This window comes from Octopus sinensis, linkage group LG24, assembly GCF_006345805.1.
Source record: "Octopus sinensis linkage group LG24, ASM634580v1, whole genome shotgun sequence".
NCBI lineage: Eukaryota > Metazoa > Mollusca > Cephalopoda > Octopoda > Octopodidae > Octopus > Octopus sinensis.
Genome location: NC_043020.1, coordinates 2,423,000 through 2,430,499, shown reverse-complemented (window position 1 = coordinate 2,430,499; position 7,500 = coordinate 2,423,000). Strand labels below are relative to the sequence as shown.

The window sequence follows — 7,500 nt, the reverse complement described above, 5'->3', positions numbered from 1 at the left end:
ACTCCTGTGCCTGTGGCACATAAAAAGCACCCACTGTGCTCTCGGAGTGGTTGGCGTTAGGAAGGGCACCCAGCTGTAGAAACATTGCCAGATAAGATTGGAGCTTGGTGCAGCTTCCTGGCTCTCCAGACCTCAGTCAAATCGTCCAACCCATGCCAGCATAGAAATCGGATGTTAAACGATGATGATTATTTTGATGACATATGTATATATACATACATACACATACATATATATGCATATATATATATTCACACACACATCCACAGCCCTTGTGAGTGGATTTGGTAGACAGAAACTGAAAGAAGCCCGTTGTATATATGTATATATATATATATATATATATATATATATATATATATATATATATATGCGTGTTTGTGTTTGTGTGTCTGTTTTTTTCCCCTCGCATTGCTTGACAACCGATGCTGGTGTGATTACGTCCCCGTAACTTAGCGTTCGGCAAAAGAGACCGATAGAATAAGTACTGGGCTTCAAAGAATAAGTCCCGGGGTCGAGTTGCTTGATTAAAGGCGGTTGCTCCAGCATGGCCGCAGTCAAATGACTGAAACAAGTAAAAGAGTAAAAGAGTAAAAGATATACAGATATATATATTATATATATATATATATATCTATATACTATATATAACCACACACACACATATACATGCCTATATATGTGTATGTATATATACATATATACACAGAACACAGATACGTACATATATATATATATATATATATATATATATACATGTATGTATGTATATGTACACACATACAACATGATAGATACGCACACAATATATTTGTTACATTTATTGAAACGGAAACCTGCCCATAAACACAAGCACAGATTCATTATTACAATTTTGCACTCTTAACGTAAAATAAAATGTTTCTCACCAAAAAATATGTTGAGTTATTAAAAGCAAACACGCATACAGCGAGTAACACGAACGCACACACCCTTCACTCTGTAATGAAACTTCACAAAAAGCACAGTTCACTGTTTCTTTATGTGACTATCTTAAATGTATTCTCGGTACTTAAGTTATGGCTTGTGAATTTAATAGTGTTATGCGAAGTAGATTCATTGATGGTAAGAAACAGACTTTAACCATTAACTGCATCGTGTTCTTCTGTTTGTTACGTGAAAGATTGCACACGATAATAAATTTTGCACAGTGATGGGGGTGGATTCTCAAGTTTAAAGGGGTATATTAAATTTGTATTGTGTGAGTTTCTTCCCCCCCACCACTCCTGTGTGCATGTAAATATATTGAAATGCACACATACGTATGCATGTTTAGTCAAAAGTGCATGTGTCTTTTACTATTATGTATGCAGTGCTCAGGTGCAATACACTTATGTATATAAATTTGTCATTGCCATTTTACACACTGAGGTAAAATAAAATTTGTTTCTGAAAGTTAGTTCAGTCATTAAAGACAAACACAGAAATGCACACTCCAAATGTAACATGCATGCAAACAAGCAGTCCATCATGTGCAATCTTTTATGTAACAAATAGAGGAATATTATCCATGATCCTACTTCACATAACACCATTAAATTCACATGCCGTAACTGAAGCACCAGCATACATTTAATGTAGTAGAATAAAGACATGATGAGTTTTGCTTTTTGCCTAACGTTGTTACGGAGAGAAGAATTTGAATTTTTTTTACACCCCATTTCTGTATGTAAGCATATGTGTGTGTGTGTGTGTGTCTTTATTCTTTTATTTGTTTTGGTCATTTGACTGTGGCCATGCTGGAGCACTGCCTTTAGTTGAACAAGTTGACCCCAGGACTTATTCTTTATAAGCTTGGTACTTATTCTATTGGTCTCTTTTGCTTAGCTGCTAAGTTACAGGGACATAAACACACCAACATTGGTTGTTAAGTGATGGTGAGGGGACAAACACACACACACACACACACACACACACATGGTTCTTTCAGTTTTCATCAACCAAATCCACTCACAAGGCTTTGGTCAGCCTGAGGCTATAAGGTGTCACACAGTGATACTGAACTCGGAACCATGTGGTTGAGAAGCAAGCTTCTTACCACATAGCTATGCTTGTGCCTGTGTGTGTATGTATATATATATAAACTTTATTTGTGGATTAAGGCTGAAACAAGTAAAGAGTATATATATATATATATATATATATATATATATATATATATATAATATCAATAAATCAGGAAAAATATGCACTTTTATATTTGTCAGTAGAGTGGGTATATTCATTGAAGTACACAGAATTATATATCCATTACGACTGATCTTAGCAGTCAGTTTCGCACTAGGGATAGTCACTATATATTCTTCCATAACTGCAACTCTGAAGAGCACAGGGTTACATAGCCAGGTTATTACCTAATATCCTGTTAAACCCCTAGTGTGAAACCGTTTGCTAAGATTGTCCGTAATAGATATATAATATTATCCACTTTGATTCATATGTGTGTGTGTATATATATATGTTATATATATAGATGTATGTATGTATGTATATATATTATGTGCGTATGTGTGAATGTGTGTGATATTACAATAAAGATACTTGTTGGATAAGGCCAGAACAACAAGAGATAAGATATAAACTACAAATAGAAAACAAAAAAAGTTGGATTTTCACATGATGTTTCTAAATTTTGGGGTTGTAAACCCCTTCTTTAGAACATGTGATCAAGCAAAGATGGAAAAAAAAAAATTGTTGCTCAGGAAGCAAAATGGTTGCTATAGCAACACCAGTCTGTGCCTGTCATCTTCCAAAATATAGGACTACTAGCAGTATCGCCCGGCGTTGCTCGGGTTTGTTTCGACCCTTTAGAATTGGAATTTTTGAAAATTAAAAATTTTGCATTATGTAGCTTGTTATTCTCTTTAAGTGAACATTTTTCTGGTTGAAATACAGGGAAAAATGGCGACACAGCAGTAAAAAAAATCGTAAAAATATAGGGATTTTCATAGAAAAAAAAGCACCTTTTTGATGTAAATAATTTTTGGTGTTAACATGGTCCGATTTGAATTTTTTCTTCTACAAAATGAAGAGCAAGCCTTCTTCTATCATACTGTCAATTTTGGTCAACTTGCACTGCAGGGTCTCGGAGGAGATAGTGTTTGTTGAAGGCTATCAAATCTGCCACACACAGACAACTTCAGCTTTATATATATATATATAAATAACCCTAACATCTACTCACTCGCAGAAAATGCATTATTTTGGGCGTTTGTTATCGAGATAGAGACTTGAAACCTACTCTGGCCGTAACTACACCACACCTTCTATAGGTGTGTAAATTTTCAGCTCGATCCTAGCACATCTAGTGCCATTGAATCCTTACCAAAGCCAAAATTTGCAAGTTTTTTTCCTCTTTTATATAGGCAGATAAGGTAAAAACTTGTTTTCTTTTTCTAGTTCACTTTCTATCTCATCTTGCTCTTTTCTGAAGCCAATAGGTCTTTTTCATGTGTGTGTATGCACACACACACATGATGATTAAGATTCCACTTAGGCATGACAGTAAAATTAGCTCTCATCTTCTATCCAAAATAACGGGGCTTTTCCCTTTGTGTTCCTGCAATGTTTGCTACATTATGTATGATATGTGTTTTGAAGTTCTTGATGATTCACCAATTACACAAGCTCTGGTTTTTTACTTTATTGCTTTCAGTTGTTCAATTGTTTACCTCATGTACATTAAATTGTTTCTGAGTATCTGTTGAACCCCTTCTTGTTTTGAATTTAATTTAATTTACTAATTTTCGTTTCTTGAGAAATCTGCTTTCTTGACACTTGAAACTCAATCATCCAATCTTGAGAATATTTAGCAAAATTGTAAGAAAGTAAGAAAATAATTCTAATTTCAGTCTTCGTTTGGAGTATGATTCCTCTCATTGTGGAAAAAAGTGAATTCAAAGTGAAATGGAAAAAAAATATAAGCACAAAAGTGGATAAAGAAGTCAAGATGTAGACATTAGAATAATCTCGTGAGGGACAATAAGTTATTTGTTTGTTTTTATGTATGTGTGTATACATTCTGTGAAGGCACATGGCTCAGTGGTTAGAGCATCGATTTTATGACCGTGAGGCTGTGCGTTCGAATCCTGGACCGGGCTGCGTGTTGTGTTCTTGAGCAAGACACTTTATTTCACATTGCTTCAGTTCACTCAGCTGCAGAAATGATTTGCAACGTCACTGGTGCCAAGCTGTATCGGCCCCTTTGCCTTTGGATAACATCGGTGGCGTGGAGAAGGGAGGCCGGTATGCATGGGGGACTGCTGATCTTCCATAAACAACCTTGCCTGGACTTGTGCTTGGGAGGGTAACTTTCTAGGAGCAATCCCATGGTCATTCGTGACCGAAGGGGGTCTCCGACTCCGGTACATTCTCTATGCTTTGTAGAATGATACATTAAGGAGCTTCCTTGAATCCATATATTGTGATTTAAATTGACATATGTATATATACAAATATGTCAGAAAAATTATGATGATGGTGGTGGTGGTAGTGGTGGGTGGTGGTGGTGGTAGTGGTGGTGGTGGTGGTAGTGGTGGTAGTGGTAGTGGTGGTAGTGGTGGTGGTGGTAGTGGTGGTGGTGGTGGTGGTGGTGGTGTGGTGTGTAGTGGTGGGTGGTGGTGGTAGTGGTGGTGGTGGTAGTGGTGGTAGTGGTAGTGGTGGTAGTGGTGGTGGTGGTAGTGGTGGGTGGTGGTAGTGGTGGTGGTGGGAGTGGTGGTGGTGGTAGTGGTGGTGGTGGTGGTGGTGATGATGATCTTGTTGCTTGCCCTAGCAGGATATTTCTGAATATGATGAATTTTTATTAGAAATTATTTTCTCTCTTTTTGGACTCCTCAAGAAATTTGAATTATTCTTCTTGAACCTATATTTTTCTCACACACACACACACATATATACAAATACATACACACATGTATATATTGACAATGTATGGAGAGACACAATGATTCGAGTAGTATATGTAAAATAAAACGTAATAAAAGATAAACATAAAATAAAAAAAAAATAACAATATACACTGATAGGAATTGAACCTTTGTAGCGATGTTGATGGTAAGCTATATTACCACCGCAATCCAGGCCAATGCTGCTGATCTTTGGAAGCAGTGATATACGGCAGAGTGTTAGATACCAGCAACCACAAGTGTCTCATTTGGGGCAGCACTATGAAGACAACACAGTGTATAGTGTGTGTGTGTGTGTGTCAGTAGTCATATTCTATCTCTTTCTCTCTCTCTCTCTCTCTCTCTCTCTCTCTCTCTCTCTCTCTCTCTTTCTACCTGTTTGTATCTTTATTTGCCCCTGTCTGTGTATTTATCTGTGTCTCTCTAGCTATCTGCCTGCCTGTCTGTCTGTCTGTCTACCCATCCATCCATCCATCCATCTTCTCATTATAAATACATATATACATCCACACACACACAAACACTCACACACACACAGACATGTACATGATATACATACGTATGTATATATTTAATTATATAAATATCTATCTGTCTGTCTGTCTGTCTATATCAATCAACCAGTCAATCTGCCTACCTGTGTGTATGTATGAATATATACATATATATATATATGTATGTATTTATAGATATATATAGATGTATATATATGTATGCATATATATATATATGTATATATGTTGTGTGTGTGTGTGCTGCTCTTTAGCAACTAGTCATCAAAGAATCCCCAGTTGAAGAAGATGATGGTTATTACTGAATTTGATGGACAACTATAAGCAAGCAACCAGCACTCTGTGTGGTGTGTGTGTGTGTGAAGATGAACATTGAAATATATATATGTACACACACATTGCAGCTATGTGCAAACACATCTATCTGTCTGTCACCATATATATACATGCACATACACACACGCACACATAGGTTCACATGCACATACCAGGAAAAACATTTGCACACTGATATACACACGTGCATATATCCATGTATAGCACATTTACCTATTTATGAATATATACATACACATGTACATACATACATACACACACACATACACATATATACATACATACATACATTCATGTATATGTAAACAGACGTGTGCTTTTAAAAATGTAAATGTATATAAATACAAGTGTCCATATAAATGTGTGAGTGTGTATATATATATATATATATAAGTTATAAATAATAGTCATTACATATTCTTTTGTTGTAGTAAATGACTATATGTGGTGTGTGTGTGTGTGTATATATATATATATATATATATATATATATATATATATACACTACACATACATATATATGTACATACCTACATATATATTATATATATATATATATATATATATATATATAGATATATATATATATACATATATACACACACACATGCACACAAAGAATTATGTCTGTGCATATGTTGTATATATTTTATATATATAATATATATTATATAGACACACTTGTGTGTAGATGTATAGATATTTCTGTCTGTCTATCTATCTATCCATAAGTATGTGTGTATGTATTCATACAAATACTTATATAGAAATATATGTGTGTGTGTGTGTGTGTGTGTGTAGAAAGTTAAAGATAGAAGAGGAAAAATATACAAGGGTATTGATATGATTTATATATAGAGATGCATATATATATACACACACACACACATATATATATATGTATATACACACACATATATATACATGTTATTATACATGCATATACTGATACACATGTACACTCTCTCTGTCTAATAGTCTCCCATACACATGCACACAAACAGACGCATACACACATACAAAGACACACTGATACACACGTGTTATTTTGAAGACATTTAATTATGTTTTGTGATAGGGAATTGGGAATAACAATAAACTATCTAACGAAATGAAGTCGCAACGAATTAATAAAGCAGTAACAATTATAGTCTGAGCCTCTCCTTTGTCAGTCAACCACCCCACCGACACCTTATCTGAGAAACTCTTCTATTGAACATGTGTAAATGTGTGGAGAGCTGATATTTTTCATGTTGTTTTTTGTTCACATTATTTTTCTTTTTCTACATTTTTCCCTATTGTTGTAATATTTTTAAGAATAAGCTTGATTGAAATAGATTCATATTAATTTAATGGTGAGATTCCATTCATTTTTTTTTATTCATTTTTATTTTTAATCTAATTGTTTTTGTGTTTTTATTAAAAGTAGTCTTGATTGAAATGAAAATAATACTTAGCCATCTTTTTATCTTTAATTGTGAAGTTTGCCTTCCTTCTTTCTTTAGTGGGTGAGGAGAGCTTTTATTTTCTTTTCTTTTGAACAGCTCATATAGTTAAGTTTTGAAGGAAAAATATTCAAACTAACTTGGCAGAAAGATTTTGTTGAAATATATTTCTTAAATGTTTTGTTTTTCTCATTAAATTTGAGTTTATCTTTCTGCAACAGTCTTTCCCCATTAGGCGTATATGATCATGATATGTATTTCAAA

General features: G+C 34.4%; 2 protein-coding genes and 1 long non-coding RNA gene across 3 annotated transcripts in view; 1 reads left to right on the top strand and 2 right to left on the bottom strand.

The window, feature by feature from the left end:
* Positions 1-2,370, bottom strand: part of LOC118767768 — an 8,471-nt gene extending 6,101 nt beyond the window's left edge. The window contains exon 1 of the long non-coding RNA XR_005003682.1: positions 2,358-2,370. This is a non-coding gene — a long non-coding RNA (uncharacterized LOC118767768). The remainder of the gene's footprint in view (positions 1-2,357) is intronic.
* Positions 1-7,500, top strand: part of LOC115224043 (integrator complex subunit 13) — a 417,069-nt gene that overhangs the window by 183,203 nt on the left and 226,366 nt on the right. The gene's annotated exons all lie outside the window — the stretch shown is intronic.
* LOC115223892 (FMRFamide-activated amiloride-sensitive sodium channel-like) overlaps positions 1-7,500 on the bottom strand; it is a 157,264-nt gene that overhangs the window by 146,596 nt on the left and 3,168 nt on the right. The gene's annotated exons all lie outside the window — the stretch shown is intronic.